The 21,062-nt window shown below is 41.8% G+C and overlaps 1 protein-coding gene across 1 annotated transcript in view; it reads left to right on the top strand.

Annotated features, from left to right (window-relative positions):
* Positions 1 to 11,171: 11,171 nt before the first annotated feature.
* ZNF521 (zinc finger protein 521) overlaps positions 11,172 to 21,062 on the top strand; it is a 1,059,428-nt gene continuing 1,049,537 nt past the window's right edge. The window contains exons 1-2 of the mRNA XM_044065427.1: positions 11,172 to 11,188; positions 11,280 to 11,319. The gene's annotated coding sequence lies outside the window, so the exon portion shown is untranslated. The remainder of the gene's footprint in view (positions 11,189 to 11,279; positions 11,320 to 21,062) is intronic.

Genomic DNA, 21,062 nt, shown 5'->3' with positions numbered 1-21,062 from the left:
CTTGTCTGGGAGTTTTGGGTGTCAAGTCTACTCCTGTTGTGCTGGACCTTGGTGGGTGACTTTCTGTGGCCAGTTGTTGTCAGGCCACTTCATCTTTGCTTCTGGTCCCTTGGTATAGCATATGCGGCAGGTAGTAATGTCCTCTTCTGCTGTAAGGGATATTTACTGGCAAGGGCGGGTCACTCTTATCAGTCGCAAGGGGATGGGCAGATGAAGGTTCTTCACTTAGCCAGGCTAGGGAACCTGTATCGAAGACTTACAGTATGCCTTCTGTGAGTTGGTCATTTTCTGGGGAAGTTCCCAGCAAAAGTAAGTATAGTGAGAAATCTTTCCAGTGTCCTTTATTTCTTTGGACAGTGAATATTTTCTGGGATTTGCTGGGAGCTTGTTTGTATTTTTCCTTGTTTAGTTTTTTAGGCAATAAAAAAAGTGTTCTATCCCTTTCTGACTTGGGTTTTCAGTCAGAAGAACTGGCATTACAAGGAGCCTGTTGCACTTAAATAATTTATTCTCTATCTGAATATACTTATCCTCAGAAAATTACTCTGAGATTTCCCATTTAAGATTGATCTTTCTGTGACTTAGTTGAAAGTGTTTTTTCAGTGGGAGCAGAGTAAAATTGCTATGACATTGAAAATGCATTGTGGTTTTGTTGCTGTTGGCTGTCTGCTGTTGCACCTGCTCCTCCTGTGTTACCTACTTTACAGAATGTTTTTCTCACTGCATCTTACTGACCCGATAGTCATCTTCTGCCCCTAGCAAGTCTGTCAGGTTATACATAAATTTTTGTTTGCTTAGCCTAAAGCACACTCAGAAGTGAGTTATTTATCTGAAATGGTTTCTGCTGGACTGAGTACTGCTGCTAACCCGTTTCTCTCTCTCTCTCTCTCTCTCTGAAAGATAGGAAGGCATTGGATAAGTTGTATATAGAAATGTTTTCTTCTAGTACCTTAGCATTCAGGATTTTAAATCCTGCATCTCTTATGGTAAAGTTTTTAACTTTATTTTTGTGTGAATTTATGATGGTCTTCTGAGGTAAAAAAAAATAATTCAATACATTTATAACATCTGCCTTTCAGGTTACTAAGCAAAAGTGTGCTTTTGATGTCACTGTTACTTTCTAAGGAGCTGCTGCCTGTGCATTAATATTGAGAAGATTGCCATAATATCTTTCTCGAAATCACCACCTCACCACCACCACCTTTATTTCCATCTTTTGAGTCTTCTTCCTTTTGGGAAAAAGATGCTAAGGATGAAGCTACCAGGTAACAGGAAAAGGGGAAGGCCTAAGATAAGGTTTATGGATGTAGTGAGAGAGGACATGTAGGTGGTTGGTGTGACAGAGCAAGATGCAGAGGACAGGAAGAAATGGAAACAGATGATCCGCTGTGGCGACCCCTAACGGGAACAGCCGAAAGAAGATGATGAGTCTTCTTCCTTTTGGAACCAGATTGTCACAAACATGATGGTTTAATGGTAATCCAGATGTTGGTGCAGAGAGTGATAGAGCCAGTGCTTCATTACCACTTGGGTAAAGGCCTTTAGTAAGAGTTTTTTCTGTTGCCAAAAAGGGGAGGATTTTCGAGGCCTTTACTGGAGTTTTTCTTTCTAGTACTCTTCTGTCCTTTATACCTCGCTTTCCCCTTGTATCTTTTATGGTAAAGCTAAATTTATGGTATGCCTGCTGTCAAAGTCCCAGGAGGCAGCAGTTCTGGCATTAAACATTGGCTGTATATGGCTTATTCTTATCAGATTCTTTGTCTGACCATTTGAATTTCTCTGTGCCAGTGGTGTTCAAGAAGTGTCTGTCTCTAGTCATTGCTTTTTGCTGACTTTACACTTTCTCATCTTTTCATATTGGATGCATATCTTTGCAAACACTTTATACTTGTGAAGAATCTTTAGCAACTGTTCAGAAGGTTTTTTTTTTTAGTCAGTCTGTGTATTCAATTCAGTTTCAACTCTTCTTTCATCCCTTCTCACAGAGTAGTATCCTGGAATGTCTGTTAGATTCTACCCTGGGAAGAGACTTTCTTCTTCCAGACTAAGTACAAATGCTTCTGCAGTTATTCCCGAGTTTCTCCAGTTCACCTCATGCATCTATTGCAAAGGTCTCAAGACTGTTGCCTTCCTTTATTCTGGGTAATAAAGCTCTGAAGAGATTTGACATTCTTTTTATGGAGCTTATTTCAAGATCCAGATAGTTAAGAATGCTTGGAAGGTGTTCAAAAACTTTGAAAGCTGTGCAGTCCTGCATGGGACTAGGGCCCAAATAACTAAAGCCATTGCAACAGTTACCTATTAGAACATTCACTGTTACGGTACATTTACTTACACCACAGTGCTTTCATTAACCATAGTGTTTCAATTTTCTCACTCCTGTGGAAATTCTGAAGTGTGGGAAGCAGAAACAAAATTTGAAGTAGTGATCAATGGAGGGCCTGGTACCAACTCCATTTGTTCTCCTCTTGACCTCTGTTTTCTAGACAGTCTATGGAAATGTTTATTTTCCCAGGGGTAAGGGGGTCTTCAAGTCATTTATTCCCCTTGGTGGTGAGAATTATGCATTGTGAATGACGTCATTTGCATAGTTGGTTGGGTTTTTTCTACTTGTGGTTCAGATGTTCACTCAGTATCTGATTATAGACACAGGGGAAGTGTGCAGTGGGCCTAAATGAGGGGCATTCCTCATTTCTGCAAGTGGAGTGACCTTTGATGGCCTTGTTCTTTTTGCAGCAAATTTCTTTGCATATTTTCTGGTTTGGGGGTCAAGTTCTTCCCTCATAGAAAGAAGGTACAGGGTTCGATTTTGACTTTGGGTTTTTGGCTAGGCTTAAAATGGCTCTTCAGGACAGTTCGCCTAGTATTCACCTATGAACCTATATGACTTTCTCCATATGGAAGAGACACATCTGTCAGATGTGGAGATTTTCTCCCCAGGCCTTCCCTGACAAAGGGCACTGCTTAGTTTGACTTTCCCAATAAATAAATGCCAGTAAATAAATATGGATTCATTTGTCATAATGGATACAGGGAACGCTACAGTGTCAGCTGCTATTTTTAGGTAATCTATTGGAAGCTGGTTAGCAGCTATAGAGGCTGGTTTTAGTTTCAGTACAAGTTTTTTTTTATAGTACAGGTGGAGACCAGGAGGAAAGAGAATGATTGTTACTGGTTAGTAGAGGATGCAGGGAGGTAAATTATTATTAATAAGAGATAGTATTGAAATGTTATGTCAGTAATGTTAATGGTAAAAGGAGAAGATGTGGTGGTTTGTGCAGGATGTGTTAGTTTTACTGATAACCAAAACATTTTTAAAAAGCCAGTCTAAAGTTGAGTGTCTTGTCAGACGTTTTGATTCTAATAGTGTAGATGACTAGCTTTGTAAAGCCATATAAGTTAATTGACTTTGAGGGAGTGACATTGTTGATCATCTGTCATTGTCTGTGTGGAAGTTGCCTAGTGCAATAGTTTCATATTGTTTATGTTGAGATATTCAATGGGGGATATCTCCTGCTGTTTTACGTTGCCTGGGCGAATATAAATAGCCGAAATACACGAAGATTTTGTATTCTGGTATTTGGGGCGTACCATGAAGAGTTCCACATTGATAAATATTGGGATCTGTATGAAGTAGTGGATTATTTCTAACCAGTTTTTGCAGATAATGGCAGCACAATCAGCACGTTTGTTTTTTTTTTTTTTCTGTTAAGGGTAAGTGCATGGATTCCAGAGGGGGCAGACATCATTGTTTACTATGTCTTTTTATTAAGTAATGACTTAGTCCCCTTTTGTTTCAAGATGCCATATAACCCTTGACATTGAATCCAAAGTTTGATTTGCGAAGTGGATAACAATAACAAAACTTTACTTCCTATTAGCAGATGCCTTTTTTTCCTTTGTGTCCTTTTTCCTTTTGTGTGTAGATTATTTCTTAGGTGCATGTTTGTAGTCCCACTGGTTCCGCAGCCCATTTCTGATTTTCTAGACAGCTTCTAGCACTTGCCATGAAGTTCCCACATGTGCTTAATGATCTACCAGCTTTACTACTAGGCTTAACCCCCATTTGAAAAGGGCTGTGCCGTCTGCACTCTGGTGGTGTGAGAATTTTTTTTTTAGACCTAGAAGGAACAACAAATAATACTCTGACTTTTGGTTCTGAATTTGCAGATTTCCACCATGCGTTTCTGTGCTGGATTATCTCTTTTTTGTAAGTAATTTTACTGGAGATAATGGGAGGTATTGCATTGCTTATAGTCTCAGTATTTTGTTTATATAACGCTTGTAGAATTTGGTCTGTCAGATTCAATCCCTGAACTGTGTGTAGGTGATATGCATCTAAAAACTTTAGGACCTTTGCCTTCAAGAGAGTGGTTCCTGGATGTCTAGGATGTAATGATATGTAATCGCGGTGTAGTGTGATATTTTCTTGTTCTGGGATAGGACACAATGTTCAAAGTGACTTGTGAAAAACAGTGCTTTATCAAATGGCATTAGTTTGACTGCGTCTGTGGAGAGGCATTTGCAGAAATGAAGTGACATTCTCTACAAGGCCTACAGTAGTGATTCACATCCATCAGTATACCTAGCCAAACAAAATATTTATGACATTTGCTAGCTAAAGAAAAAAACGATTACTATGTAATAGTTAATGTGCTGTCCTTTTCTCTCTCTCCACATATACATAGGTTCATAGGTAGGTACTAGGCTATCGGCCCTAGGGCCTATACAAGCCCAGCCAAACAGGTACCCTGGCTTTTGCCACCCAAGAAAATTATTTTCCTGTGCCACTGTCGAGCAGAGAGACAGAGGTGATCCCTAGGGTGAATTTCCTATTTCCCATCCAATCATCAAGATTTTTCTTGGAGTACTAATGAGGAGCTTTGTTTGATATAGGTAAGTAGTTTATTCCAGAGTATGGGAAGTGTCTGGGACAGAAATCTATCCTTCCGGCATGTTCTGTTCATTGTGGTGACAAGGTTTAGGTCCCTAGAACGTGTAGCCTGGAGGGATTGGGACTTCTTTAAGTGGAGCATGTCCAACAGCTCTAGGTTTGACGTAGCTTTTTCTGATCACCTCTGAGTAGGCGATATGTAACGGAGTAAAGCTGGAGTTTTTTGAGACGATCTGCGTAGGGCATCTGTTTGAGGCCAGTAATCCTCTTTGTGAGGTTTTTCTGCAGCCTTTCCAATTGTTGATGTCTTGTGAGGTACATACCAAAAGGGGGGGTTGTACTCGATAATGGGTCTAATGAGTGATGAGCAGAGGGGAATAATGACCTCTTTTTTCTGGATGAGAAACCTTTTGTGATGAAGGGTGCCACGTAGAAGGATTTCCTGACTACTGTGGCGATGTGATTATCAAAGGAGAGACTACTGTCCACCTGTGTCCCAAGGTCTCTTATCACACTTTTGGTGTTATGTATACTACCGCCTATGTTGTAGTTCATGGGTACAGAGTTTTTACCAAAGGGGATGACCGTGGACTTTTTGGCATTGAGCTTGAGGCCATGGCTTTGACACCAGGCATCTGTCTCAGTGAGGCCCTTGTGTAGGATGCCCACATCGTTGGGAGTTTCGATTATGGCTCCTAATTTGCAGTCATCTGTGAACTTCATTAGCCGAAGACCTTCTGTGTTAGCCTGTACTTCAGAGAAGTAGATACCAAACAGGAGAGGACCCAGGACTGAACCCTGCGGTGCTTCACTTGTCACTGGTCTGATGTCGGATTTGGAGTCTGCTACTTTCACAGTGGGTGTTCTGTCAGTGAGCCAGTTGGCAACCCATTTTGTGACATAGGGATTTATACCTAGTTTAGTGAGTTTATCTATAATTCCAGAGTGGGGGATGGTGTCGAAAGCCTTGGCAAGGTTCTAGATAGGCTGTGTGAACCACCTTACCCTCATCTATGGCTTTCATGACTGCTTCAAAGAAGTCTGTCAGGTTTAGGAGACATGATCTGCCTTTTAAAAACCTGAACTGGGTGGGGTCCAGAGTTTGGAGATTACCAATGTCTTTGTTTATAAGTTCCATAATGATACATTCCATGGCCTTGCAGACCAGGCTCGTCAGGCTAATGGGTCGGTGGTTCCCGGGGTCTGTGGTGGCTCCCCCCTTGTGGAGTGGGATAACCGTACAGTACATTATAATACATTCTGTAGGGGTTGGATGCCTGAACAGTAAAGGTTGCACGTTTATTTATCATTCTTTAACTTTGTTAAAATATTTACCAGTTTGTGCCTATTGTACAGTGATAGGGTAGATGTTCATCGTGCATACAGCTGCAGTCATCACACTTGGGTTATCCTGCCGTCAGGTGGGTCCTTGGTCGGCCGAATTCCAAAGTCTAGGTCCGGCGTCGCTTCTTCCCTGACGTCAGTGCGGCAGGAGTATAAAAGAGGCAGCCGACGCCATTTTCTTCAGTTTTTCTTGCCCCAGATGTCAGGTGCCCCCAGAAAGGAAGGCAAACATGATATTATGCAAACATACAAAGTAGATAAATCAAAACAGTAGTTGCAAGCAAATACACCATAAAGGAATACCCCAAAGAGGTTGTATGTTAAAGGTGTTTGTCATAAGTCCTGTCCTAAGAGGGGAAGGAGGGAGGGTAACCTGGACTGCAGCTGTATGAGCACTCGAACATCTACATTTATGGTAGGTACAAAACTGTACTATGTTCATCGTGCATACAGCTGCAGTCATCACACTTGGGTAGAATCCCAAAGCTAAGTAAGGGTGGCAGGTACTAAGTAGAATTAAGAGGGGCTAGAATGCCCTGCAGGACTGCTGTGGCAAAGCCCGCTCTAGATTTTGAGTATAGTGGAAGGTGGTAGTGCTTGGAGAAAGTGTGCACTGAACTCCAAGTAGCTGCTTCCAAAATGTCCTTGGTAGGGACCCCCCTGAGGAAAGCTGCAGAGGTAGCTGTAGCCCTGGTGGAGTGGGATCTGATGTATACAGGCACTCATTTTCCATACAATGAATAACAAAAGCATATGCAGTGGGCTATTCATTTTGAAATAGTCTGTTTGGAAATAGCCTTTCCTTGAGCACCTGTAGCATAGGACACAAAGAGCTGCTCAGATTTCCTGAATGACTTTGTTCTGTCCAAGTAATAACGAAGTTGTCTGTGAATGTCCAAGGAATGTAGTAGCCTCTCTCCTTTGTTCTGTGGATTTGGATAAAAGGTAGGTAAATGAATAGTCTGATTCAGAGCTACACTGGATACTACCTTTGGCATGAAGGTAGGGTTGGTTCGTAAGGAAACCCTGTCCTGATGGAAAATGATGAATGGTTGCACAGCCATGAGGGCCTGTAGCTCCGAAACCCTGCGTGCTGAGGTAAAAGCCAGAAGGAAGGCTGTTTTCCATGACAAGTATTGTAGGTCTGTTGAAGAAGCCGGCTCAAAAGGAGGCAGGGTCAGCTTTTCCAATACGAAGTTGAGGTCCCAAGCTGGGGCTGGTGGTTTCCGTGGGGGTTTTATATTCTTTGCCCCTCTGAGGAACTGCCTTAATAGAGGATGTGAGAATAAAGGAGGATCTGTATTGTATTGTGCTGAAATGGCTGAAGAGTGGATCTTGATGGAGGAGAAGGAAAGGCCACTGTTTAACATCTCAGCTAGGTACTGTAAAATTTGAGGAATATTTATTACCCAAGGATTCTGGCCCTTTTCTTGATTCCAGGAACAAAATCGTTTCCATTTGGCGGAGTAGGTTTTTCTAGTAGAGGGTCTCCTGGCCTCCAAGATAACATCCTGCACCTCCTTGGAGAGGAGAGTCTTTTGGATAATTAAGGTATTCTCCATGCAGCTAGATTTAAGGTTTTGAGCTGGCTGTGAAGGGTTTTGTAGTTGTGCTGGGACAACAGAAGAGGAACTAGAGGTAGGATCCATGGTGGTGAGTGTGACAGGCTCTTTAGGAGGGGATACCAGTGTTGTCTTGGCCAGTCTGGAGCAATGAGAATCATTTGTGGCCTCTCTGCTCTGGCTTTTAATAGAACTTTGGTCAGTAGAGGTAGAGGCGGGAAGGCATAGACTGTCAATGTTGTCCAATTGAAAGAGAGTGCGTCCACTTTCCAGAATTTCTCCAACTGGTGATTTCTGTGGGTAGCAAATAGATCTATGTCTGGCTGTCCCCATGCCTGAGTTATCTTTGAGAAGACTTGAGGATGCAACTTCCATTCGTGTGGGTCTGTCATATTTCTGCTTAAGTTGTCTGCCAGTGTGTTTTCCTTCCCTGGCAGGAATTGTGCCTGTAGTTGAATTTGTAATTCCAGTGCTGTGTTCCACAGGGTCATAGCTTGCCTGCATAGGGGGTAGGAATGAGTCCCCCCCCCTGTTTGTTTATGTACCACATGACTGTGGTGTTGTCTGTCCTTATTAATAGCTGGCCTGGATGCAGAAGGTCTTTGAAGGTCATAAGAGCATTTTGCACGGCTAGCATCTCCTTTTGGTTGATGTGTAGGTGCTTCTCTTTTTGGGACCATTTTCCCCTGAATGCACTGATCTGCCATATGTGCTCCCCAGACGTAGTCTGAGGCATCTGTTGTGATGGTTTGAGTTGCTTGAGATAAACAGAAAGGGAGACCTGTGTTTCTTTGGCATGAGCCAAGCATGATGACTGCAGCTGTATGAGCACTCCAACATCTACATTTATGGTAGGTACAAAACTGTACTTTTAGGTCCCACTCCAGATTGCTGCATCTGTCTTTGCTTATGGTTACAGTTTCTTTAGAACTTTGGTTAACATCCCTGTGTTCACAATAATGGTTTGGACATACTGCAAAAGTCTGCTTTTAAACAGTACGTCAGTCAGTAAGAGGATAGGTATACCTTTATTTTATTTTTATTTTTTTATTTTTGTGAACCAGGTTGGTAGGCTGTTACAAGATCCTTTTCAGTCAGAAACTGGGCCAGTGGCAAGAAATAACATTTTTATTATTATTTTAAAAAGATAATCCCTGTAATTCAGAAAAGAGTTAGCCCTAAGGAAGCGCTATGTGAGACAGTTGGCTGTTTTTTAAACAGTTTTTCCAGAATGGCAGTGTTTTATCTCCTAAGCTAAGTATCATTGTACCTAAATGCAAAGTATGTTTTAAAAGAATATCTTGCTACAGGATTTCCATTACATGAAAGATGGATAGTTTAAAAAAAAAAATGGCCGATCGTATATGTAACTCTTCACAGCACAAACTTCTTTCTGGACTTCATGAAATGTGTAGTCACTTTTGAATATGCTCATATTGTTAGTAGTGTCAACAGTTGGAAGTAATATCTCCATCTTAGCAATGATGGTGATTATAAGTACAGTTGGTTACAGTTAAAATTGTATCTCCAGTATTAAAATGTATATAAAATTATGATAAATTCATACTACCATAATTAAATATAAAATGATACAAAAAGATAAAGGCAAAAGAAATGCTCATAACGTACTTTACAGGTCTAAAGTCATTGAAGATTTGATTAATTCACTTTGGAGCACCTATTAGCAAACAAAGTTACATCTAATAAAACTTCAGTGGCTGAAGTCCAGCAGTAAAAGACATTTTGGGTTTTATGGGTACATTTACACATTATGTCCTTTTTCTTTGCTATTATAACACTGGGTGGGAGCCAATAATTCTAGGTCTCCCCTGAAAAGGAGTACTTGGGCCTGGTGGATCTATTTTTATTTATTTACTTTATCATTTGCTGTGTGAGATGTTACATCAATTTTCTTCATCCACAACTGTGTCTACACAGGCATGGTAAACTCTATGTTTAAATATGTTGGCAGTTTAGTGTATCTGATCAGCTGTCATGTTTTTGGGAAATGGGTGAGAACAGGAGTACCCAGAGGAACCTCCCACAGATACGGGAAAAATATGCAGACTCCACACAGTAGGTGACCAGCATTCAGGATGGACCCCAGAGCTGTAGCGCAAAGATTTTTCCACTGAGCTGCACTTTTCACCTGGATATCAGATAAGAGCATGGGCACTGAATTACTCTATTCAGACAGATGGGTAATCATATTTTTGCCCCTGGTTTAGCACCCCTGTCCCCTCATGGATAGAGGTTCATGCTGGCATTGAGTTTTTGCACTGACATTTTGTCTTCCTGTTACTCTGAGATGCATTCTTGTGGTATAGTTTGTTTCCTGTACACCTCAGTCATTTGGGCAGATATCTGTCTGAGAGCATCACATTTTAAGTACATATGTTTTAATCTGTTAAGTGTTTTGATTTCAGTCCCCTGTTTGATTTCGTCACATGTAGCAGGTAAGACTTCATTGTTTTTCAGTTTTTGTTAGCCTAAATGATTTAATATCCTTAAGGGGGTTGTATGTGGGGGAAAACAGAGGTTAGCTTGTAGTTAATATGTCGTGAATACAATCTGCTGCTACTTTTGTTCTGCATTGTTTTATTCTTCATCTCTATTTTCAGCCTCAGGATGCTGTTTGTTAGCCCCTTGAAAATGAGTGCTGTCTTTCATCATAGTTTTATGGAGGTAGAATCATCTTCTTTGGGCACAGGGCATTTCTTTTCTTTTTACTTTTTCTTCCACATGTTCTTCCTTTAGGTCCAAGTTCACATCTAGTATTTTGAACAAGGTACCTTCTGTTCTGTCATCATTCCTTGAGCTAACAGCCCTCATGCCATTAACATTAGTTTCATTAGTTATTTCTTGTTTTGCCAGCATTATGCATTTAATTGTGGGCATGTCCCACTTTTCACTCTAGATGAAAGACCTAACACTTCAGAATAAGAGGTAAATAATGCACATTAGGTTGTAGTTTAAAAATGCTTTATTCAAACCACACCAAACTTGAAGTTTTAGATGTTGCCTTGGGAAAGTTGTTTAGTAAATAGCCATATTTTGTTTTTCATAATTCATGTTTTTAAATTTTGTCGTCCCCCCCACCCCCCACCCCATATACACATGATATTCAGAAAGCATTTCATCTAGTTAGGTGTTCTTCCTTTACATATACAGTCATTTCTTTTACGAGATCACAGACTAACATTTTCGTATCTTTTTTTTTTTCTTCTTCCAGATTGGGTTACATCTAGAGATGCTAAATTGTAAGTATGCTGTGGTTTATAAGATACTGCACAGTCTTTAATTTATTCAGTGTATTTTCTAATTGCATTAATTTTTTATTTTTATTTTGTGTTAGAGTATATCTCAAACCCATATAAGCATTATCAAGGTAGGTAAGTTATACTTATGAGCAGCTGTTTCAGTTTTTTGCTGAATACCACGGTAAGACAGTGGTCTAATAGTCTCTCTCTCCTTTTTAGGTTGCAAAAGGAGGACATTTCCATTCCCTTGCTGTCTTGGGTAAGCGTGCGCACACAGTTGTTAAATGTTGGTGTGTTCACAGATCAGACATGCCCAGTTCGGTTTCTCCTTTGTTTGGTTTGCATTCTCTTCTAGCCCCTCTTTTCTGATGTCTTGTCACTATACCAGGCTAGCCCTTCCTTGCTGAAGATGTTTCCTTTCTTTGTTCCTCAGTTCTTCCAGTAAGAGAAGGCCTAAGAGCAAGGCCAGTCATCCTGCAGTAGCTCCTTTGCTGTGGCAGCTGGGAACCCCTTGGGGTTGTCTTTGTTGATCACCTTGCAGCCTGGATTCTGATCTGAGATTGTCTTGGAGTGGTTGTTCTCCACAGCTAAGAGAAGCCAACCTTTATTGTCGTAGAATTCAGACTGCCTTTTTGGCCCTCCACTCATGCAGACGCATTATCTTTGGATCCTCTTGTTTTCTTTCTGCTTTGTTGGAACTTTTCTGATAAGCCCAGACTGTCAGTCAAAGGGTAGTAGAGCCTGTCCCATTTTAGGAGCATGACAGAGTTCAATCCTGTCTCCCTTCTTATTTTTTCTTTTTCCCCTTCAAGAAAGCGATTGGCATTTTTACTCAGTTTTTGACTTTACTGACTCTCCTGAGTATTTTTGTTTGAGGTCCCACTCCTCCTTGCTCTTGCAGGAGGTATTGTGTGGTGGTTACTAAATGGATTAATTTTACAATTTACATTGGTTGGGTATCAGAATCCATTTTATTAAGTATATTCACCATATTCACCGTTTCTTATAGGAGGATTGGAGTCTGTTATTTCTGCCTATAGTTTCCCGATGAGGGATTCCATGTAGGCCAGTGATGGCAAACCTTTTGGGCTCAGTGTGTCAGAAATTTGGAAAATGCATATCTTGACTCTGCTGGCATGTCACCCGCTCCAAAACAAAAGATAAACCATTCTTTACATATTCATTTATTTAAAAAAAAGTACAGACCAATTGTGTGCTGGTATGCATTATAAAAGTAAAAGGAAAATTGGTGGCTTACAGTAGAGAAAAAGATGCACATTGATATTTGGGCTTAAAATAGTGCACCAAAAATGACTGTACTTCTGATAGTAATTCTGAATTGAACTGAAAAAAATATGGAACACACTGCATCTGATTTCATTAATATTAATTAATAACTTTGTTGCCGAGTTTTAATAGAGAAGTGCAGGTTCACATATTTCTTGTATTTTTGTTCATTCAGTTTCTTTGCTAACTTGGATGTTGGTGAATGCTGGTGTGTCACCTAAAACCTCATGGCATGTCATCTTTGGCATGCATGTCATAGGTTCGGCATCACTGCTGTAGTCCTTACTTCTTGGTCAGAGTCCCATAGAGCTACCACTATTTTCACAGATGTTTTTTGCTTCTGCTTAGTTTTGTTGTCTTTTTGGCATGTTAGTTTGTACTCCCTTTTCTGCCCTGGAGGGGGGGGGGTGATATAAGGTTTTGATTTGGCAACTCGAGTCCGGTATAAACTCAATTCAGAACCCAGGTTTGGAAGTGTTTGCATCCTCTGGTCATGAAATGTAGCCACATTTTTATTGGTGCTCGGAGTATGTCTGAGGAAAGTAGCAGTCTGAACTATGCAGTGTCTGTGGTGTCAAGCTTGCTGTACATTTTGGAACTTACACCATGTCTGAGTCATGGTTTGAGGTTCATTCCTCACTAATATCTTGACAGACCTTAATTTTCACTGCTTTTCCTGTTGACAGATGGGAAAGGCATACCTTTCTTTAGTCTCCAATTTGGTCCTTGGTCAGTGATCCTTCCCTTGTGTGGCTCTGCTTTTTACCAACTGGAAATTTTTGCCTCCAAGGCTTTTTCCAGGGTCTTTCCACTCTCTTGGGTCAGCAGCTGGGTTTGTTCCTTATCAACAAGAAGGGTAGGGCCATCCTCTATTTTACAGGTGTAGTTGCTTATGTGGAACCTTGCTATAGTCTCTGGCTTTACTCTTATCTGCAGTTACTCCTGCAAATGCTGGTGATAGTTTTGAGCTGCTTATCAAATCCTCTCTTGAAGTTTCAGCTTCAGAGGCTGAGTCTGGACAGAGTCCTTTGAGGAGCTGAACTCAAGAAATCCATTTTTCTGCCACCTGGGAAAGTCATGATCTTCCCCATTTCTTGTTTGGTTCACCAGGAAGAGAAAGGTCTCTGTGTTAAGGGGTCTACTGCAGTAGACCGAACGTTCCCTTACCCAACTTTCATATTGCCGAGACGAAAAGACAGACAACCCCATAACACCGCCTTTCCACTCCAGGTAAGTAACCGGTCGGCTACCATGGTGATCTTTGCCTCTTACCCCCACAGTCATATGATCTTGGAGTTGGTATATTTAGTGGGGGGTGTGGGGACAAGGACCCCCACATGGGTGGGTTTAATTTGCTTCAGTTTTAATTTTTTTCAGGTTGGCCAAGCACAGTGCAAAGTCGGTGTTCCGGACATCAGTGTTTTGGGGTTGTTTGTCTGTTCATCTCGGCAATATCAAAGCCTGGTTAAGTGAATGTTCAGTCTACTGAAGCAGACCCGTGTTAAGGTGCTGTGTTCTGCTTTGTGTGGCTTAATGTCTTTCTACACATTTTTTACTTCTGACTATTCCATGTCTTGAGTTTAGAGAAGGTTAGTCATTCTCATACATCCTGGAGGCTTATTAGGGTTTGGATTCAGGTTTTCATTTATGTGGAGCACATAAAAAAATCCCGTTTTAACAAAGGATGTTTATTAATTGGGTTGTCGCTCTCCCATTTAGGACACAGTAGGAAGAGTCTTTGTGGGTTCTGTTCAAGCAGCTTTATTTTATACAAACACATCACAATAGATGTTTACTGAGTTTAACGTAAGTAACTTGTATACAAACTAACTACTGCAATTATACATGCTACCTGTTTGGCTGCACTCTTAAAATGGCACTATAGGAATAGCATGTGCCTGATATTTTTATGTGCACACACAGCCTTTGACATGCTTCTTAAAGCTACAGCACATATACTCTGATCTACATCCTCCATCTTTAAAAAAATAGATCATGCAACGTTATGAATCTATTTGGCATGCAGATATCACAGGTAGTTCTTTGTCATGCATTAATACAAGACTAGGTACATAAATACACAGTTAAGACCATGATGTTCTTCGTCTTCCATTGCTGCAGTCCTGACTATTGGGTATAGTCCGCGTCCAGTCGGCCCGAATACCAGAGTATAAGGCTGACGTCGGTCAGGGCGCATTAGACTGACGTCAGTACGTCAGGGTACTAATGCGCATGACCGACGTCATATCCTCAGTCTTTTTTGCCGCATGGTCCGATGCAGAAGCAGTTTTGCGAGTGCAGGTTGGCGTTCTGAAATATTTCCGAAACCGGAGTTTCAGACCGAAACAGAGTTGGCTAAGTACCCCGTTGGGGAACATTTTGGTTTTTTCTTGCCTCAGTATTTTACCGGATGTCAGAAAAAGTGAATAACTGTATTTCTTGTGGGAAACAGATACCTCATAGGGATTATCATACCTTGTGTATACCTTGTTTAGGGCCTGAGCACGGCGTTGTTGGTTGCCGCTCTTGTGCTAGGTTTAACAAACGCACTATTAAGAGGAGGTTAGACTGTGCCAGGTTAGTGTTTGGGAAGCGTTGCAATTATAAAATGCCGTCGGATGCTCCGGCCGCTTCCTCAAGAAGCGCAAGGATAAAACAGTGAAGCCTAGGGTTGATGAACCGGCAGTCCCGGACGTCGGTTCTTTAGAAGGCTCAGTGGAGCGGAGGTTTTGCCAGGAGTTTCCATGGAGTCCCAGGCAGAAACTATACTATTACAGGATGTGCCTTCTCAGGAGGTAGGCCAGGCTGAGGGGGCTTCTCAGGTGACTGTTCTTCCCTCTCTTCCCAAGGTAGTTAGAGCCTCTCCTTCTGTTGCCAAAACTTTTTTGAGAGGTAGGCCTAGTTCAGCTTCAGTGGGGCTTCTCCTAGCATTTCGGCTTCTGTACCTAAGAAACATTTGCTTAAAATGGCAGAACATTTGATTACTATGATTAGGCGTTCTATGCCCCGCCTGATAAGAGGCCTAGGGTGGAACCGGAGTTTGATAGTTTTGAACAGTGTTCAGAGGCTTCAGAATCTTCTGTGGAAGATATGCAAGAGTATCCTACTTATTCTGATTCTGATGTGGATGATTCCACTCCTACAGCTTCTCCGCCTGAGGATTTCTCATTTTCAGAGACTCTGCATTCCATGAGGGAGCACTTTAAATGGGAAGGCCAGGATTACTCTGATTCCAGGAAAAGGCTTAGGGAATTCTTGTTTTACCCCAGCATAGGCCTTTAGCTATTCCTCCTGTGTTGAATGTGGTGGAAGATGTTTTGCAGAGGCTTCCCTGAACCCTGACTCTTTGCCTCCTGCTCCTGTTAAGCCTGATAGGTATTATAGGGTGCCGAAGCTCATAAATATTTGTTTAAGAGTCCTAGGGCGACCCAGAAACTATTTCTCAAGGGCCTAAGGGTGTAAAGGCTTCTGTGGTTAAAAATCCTGTTCCCACTGATAAAGAGGCAAGGGCTTTGGATAGGTGGGGAAAGAAAGTGTATACTTCTTCCACTCTAGCCATGAGAGCATTGAATTGTCAGTTTCACATGCTAAAATATCAGAATTATCTCCTTTCACAATTGAAATCTAAGGTGGATGCTTTGGCGGAAGGTATTGAGTGTAAAGAGTTGCTGGATTTGGTTCACGTGTCTGAACAAGTGGGTAAGCATTCTTTGCAATGTGGTTTTGATGCTGTACAGGCCTCCTCGAGGGTGGCTGCTACCAGTTCTGTTCTTCGCAGGCATGCCTGGTTGAAGGATCAGAATTTAGCTGAGCATGTTAAGACAAGGATTTTGGATGCTCCTTTACAGTCTGATGTGTTGTTTGGATCGCCTGTGGAAGCAGTTTTAAAGAAAATGGAGGACAAAGCTAAGTCTATGCAAACTGTTAAAGATTTTTGCAGGTGCAGCCTCCAAAGTTTAGTAGAAATTGGCCTGCTAAGGGGTGGACATATCCTGCTTATGATTCCCAGTCTAGGGGTAGGTCTAGGCGTGGTAGGGGCAGGGCTCAAGGTTCTTTTAGGCCTAGAACAGGAGTTCACCTGCTCAGACTTCTGGTGAGGGCAGGGGTCAGTCCTTTCGTAAACAGACCCAATGACCTGTCTTTTCAGCTGCCAGCAGATTCACGTTGGCAGCTCCTTTGGGAGGAAGACTGTCTCTTTTCAAAGAAAATTGGGATTTAATTACTCAAGACAAATGGGTGTTGGATATCATTCACCACGGTTACAGATTTTATTTCCATACAATGCCCCTTTCAAAGGCATGCCAGACGTTCCTCCTCCACAAAGAAAAGAGGCTCACAAGCAAGTTTCTCAGTTACTTCACATAGGGGCCATTCAGCCAGTCCCTGTATCAGAAAGGGGCCTAGGATTTTATTCTCGCCTGTTCCTTGTACCAAAGAAGGGAACACGTGGAGACCAATTTTGGATTTATCTCTCCTCAACACGTTTTGGACATTCCCAAGTTCAAGATGTTGACGTTACAACAGCTTTTACCTCTGCTGGGCAAAGATCACTGGATGGTAACTTTAGATCTCAAGGAAGCTTACCTTCATGTGCCTATAAGGCTAAGTTGCAGGAAGTATCTGCGGTTTCGAGCTGGAAATTCTCATTATCAGTTCTCTGCATTGCCCTTTGGCTTATCTACTGCGCCCAGAGTATTCACAAAGGTTCTGGCTCCAGTGATAGCTTACTTCAGGCTTCAAGGAATTCAAATCTATCCTTACTTGGACGACTGCCTGATTCTGGCTCAAGAAAAGGAAGATCTTCTGCAGCATCTGGAATATGTTATAGCAGTGCTAAGATGCCTAGGGTATTCTGTGAACGAAATAAAGTCCAGTCTAGTACCCTCTCAAGACATGTGCTTTCTGGGTGTGAGACTGAATACAGCAGCCCAGATGGCCTTTTAACCCCGGACAAACAAAAGAGTCTGTCACTTTACTTCCATCAACTATCTCATCAGTCCGTGCTGACTGCAAGGACAGTCCTTCAAGCATTAGGGTTCATGGCATCTTGTATTCTGGTGCTTCCCAATGCCAAACTGCATATGAGGAAGCTACAATGGTATCTCAAAATGTATGGACACAGCACTGCCAGGATTTGGACACTGTCATTCAAATAATACCTTGCCTTCAAAAGAATTCTTGTGGTGGGCTCAGGAATGTCACCTAAACAAGGGACTCTCTGTGACCCGGCCAGAGGCAAGTCAGATCTTAACGACAGATGCCTCGGACATTGCTTGGGGAGCTCATCTAAATGGAAAGTGGATACAAGACAAGTGGCCTGCCAGACTACAGCATCTACATATCAACATGAAAGAGATGTTAGCAGTCCAGTTTGCATTAATGGCTTTCAAGGAGTTACTTCTTCCAGGGCAGGTGTTGATTCTAACAGACAACACAACTGTCATGTGGTACATCAACAAGCAAGGGGAACACATTCTTATCCTCTATGCAGGCAAGCAATGATTTTATGGGAGACTGCTAAGCCTGCAACTAACTCTTCAGGCAAGGTTTCTGCCAGGAGCACAGAACTCCTTAGCAGATGTGTTAAGCAGACAAATCATGGATCCCCACGAGTGGAAACTGGATCTTCATGTATTTCAGAACCTGACAGTGTCATGGGGAACTCCAGACATAGATCTGTTCGCTTCTCCACTAAACCACCAGCTGCCAAAGTATTGCACAAAGGGGTTTCATCACACAGCTTGGAAAGTGGATGCTCTGTCTTTCAGTTGGAAAAACCTTCATGTGTATGCCTTTCCACCTCTGCCTCTTCTTCCAAAGGTACTATTAAAGGTCAGACAAGACAGGCCAAGGATGATTTTGATAGCTCCAGATTGGCCTCGGCAACACTGGTACCCACTACTACGGAGTCTGGTAAAGAAGCCTCCATGGCCTTTACCTCTGATTCCTCATCTGTTATCTCAGAAGGACGGTCATCTGCTCAATGTCAAGCTTCACTCTCTTCATCTAACAGCCTGGCATATTCTGTGTTGAAACACAGCAGGTCTCAACTTCCTCAACAAGTTTTAAATGTGATTATGGAAGCTAGAAGACCTAGTACAAGGAGAGTGTACGCAGAAAAATGGAAGAGATTTTTATTTTGGAGTACAGCAAAGAATTTGGAGATTTCTGAGCCTAATTTGAGTGTGGCTCTTCAATATCTTACTGAATTATTGGACAAAGGTTTGTCCTTCTCTTCCATTAAGATTCATGCTGCAGCAATTTCAGCTCACTATGATTGTGACCCACCTTTGTTTTCGCATCCTTTGTTCAAGCAGTTTCTTAGAGGGGCAAAGAATATAAGACCCCCACGAGAGCTCCTACTCCTGCTTGGGATCTCAATTTTGTGTTGGAAAAACTTACTCTACAACCTTTTGAGCCTGCAGCTACTGCTGAATTGAAATACTTGTCATGGAAGACTGCTTTTCTGTTGGCTATTACTTCTGCAAGAAGGGTGTCTGAGTTGCAGGCCCTTATGGCAGTAGAGCCCTTTTGATTTTCCATAAGGATAGGGTATCATTACGCACTAATCCTTCTTTTATGCCTAAGGTGGTTTCTAGTGTGGCTTTAAACCAAACTATTCATTTGCCTACGTTTTTTGCAGACCCTCAAAATAAAGGGGAAAAGATTTTGCACACTTTAGATGTACACAGGCAATTGCGTTACTATTTAAGCAGGACTAAGGATTTTAGGCAGTCTCAGCAGTTGTTTGTTTCTTTTGCTTTGAGTTCACAGGGCAAGCCTGTGTCAAAACAAACTATTTCTAGGTGGATTGGCTTTTGCATTGCATTTTGTTATTCCCATCATGGCAAGAAGATTCCAGCTGGGATTAGGCCTCATTCCACTAGGGCTACTGCCACTTCAACAGCATTTCTAAGGGGGGTGGCAACTAAGGATATTTTGGAAGCAGCTACTTGGAGTTCAGTGCATACTTTCTCTAAGCATTATCACCTTCCTATCTACTCTAAGTCTAGGGCTGGTTTTGCCACAGCTGTTTTGCAAGGCATGTTGTCAGCTCCTACTTCTTTATAATTTGCCAGCCTCCCTTACCTCTGCTTTGGGATTCTACCCAATAGTCAGGACTGCAGCAATGGAAGACGAAGAACATAGTACAGTTTTGTACCTACCATAAATGTAGATGTTCGAGGATTCCATTGCTGCAGTCCAACTTACCCTCCCTCCTTCCCCTCTGTATTTAGGGGTGGTTGTGTAGGTGAGTTTACATGCTTATATTTTTGTATATATTGTTGTATATATTGTACATGTTTTTGGTGCAGGTTTTTTGGGACTTGTCTTTTTAGGGTCTTCTGACATCTGGGGCAAGAAAAGACTGAGGATATGACGTCGGTCATGCGCATTAGTACCCTGACGTACTGACGTCAGTCTAATGCGCCCTGACCGACGTCAGCCTTATACTCTGGTATTCGGGCCGACTGGACGCGGACTATACCCAATAGTCAGGACTGCAGCAATGGAATCCTCGAACATCTACATTTATGGTAGGTACAAAACTGTACTTTGCCGTGTATTTCACACCGAGCCTGGATATTCGACCATATCGTGTGACATAAAACTGGGAATTGGGATTAGCAACTGGAGCTGTCTCTACAAAATGTTCAACCTTAGAAGTATTTGGAACATCTTCAGAAATGGAATCAGAGGTTGGAACAGACACTGGGATGGGAACAACGTTTGGTTCACTCTGAGATCTAGACTCTTTTCACAGGAACAATGCTGTGATGATGATTCTGGTACAGGAAGATGTCTGCGATTTCTCCTGTACTCCACACCCTCAGATTCTGCAAGGTAGAATCTCTGCTCGGCACATATACCTGTAACTTGACCAGTTGGGTCGGAACATTTCGCTGTTTGTATTTTCACTGTCTCTCCTTCCCTCAACGGATGAAGAAATCTGCTCATTTTATCATAACTAGATGTCTGGATAGAACGCTTCTTGAATAATTGAGCCTTGATGGTTTTATTGTTAGCTTTAGGCCTCAATAAAGTGGAACTAATAGGTAGTGTAGTTCTGGTCTTCTTGGATAGAAGTCTTTGAGCAAGTGAGCCAAGAATATCATCATGGGGTATGTTTCTGATATTAAGCAAATTCAGAAAGACATCAGTATTGTCACGATTTGACCTTTCAAGTAATTGCTTTGCGCTTTGCACTGCACATTCAGCTAGACATTTGACTGTGGATATTCAGGACTGCTAGTAACATGTACAAAGTCCCATTATGGCTCTTGCAAATTTCTGAAACAACCGACTAGTAAATTGAGTACCATTGTCAGAAATAACTTGGTAATAACAGCAGTGAAAGGTTAGGTAGTAGATCAATTTTAAACCAATTCGAGTAAGAGTCTACCAATACTAAGTAGCATTGATTGTTCCACTCAAAGATGTCAGTGGCTACTGATGACCAAGGTAGTTCAGGAACTGGACTTGGCTGAAGTGGTTCGCTTTGTAAATGCGGTCTAATACTATTGCATATTGAACAAGAAGAAAGTACTTGATCAATGTCTTTCAGTAATGAAGGCCAAAATACTAATTCTATCGCTCTTCTTTTAGTGGATGCAGAACCTGGGTGATCATGATGCAAAATCTGCATATATTCTTGTTGTAAGGAAGCAGGTACAACAATTTTAGGACCATTGAAAATAATGCCATCTTCCATCA

The sequence above is a fragment of the Protopterus annectens genome, chromosome 3.part0 (genome assembly GCF_019279795.1).
Source record: "Protopterus annectens isolate FY-2018-M chromosome 3.part0, PAN1.0, whole genome shotgun sequence".
Lineage (NCBI taxonomy): Eukaryota > Metazoa > Chordata > Ceratodontiformes > Protopteridae > Protopterus > Protopterus annectens.
Note: the sequence above shows the minus strand (reverse complement) of the source record. Positions and strands in the feature narration are given on the sequence as shown.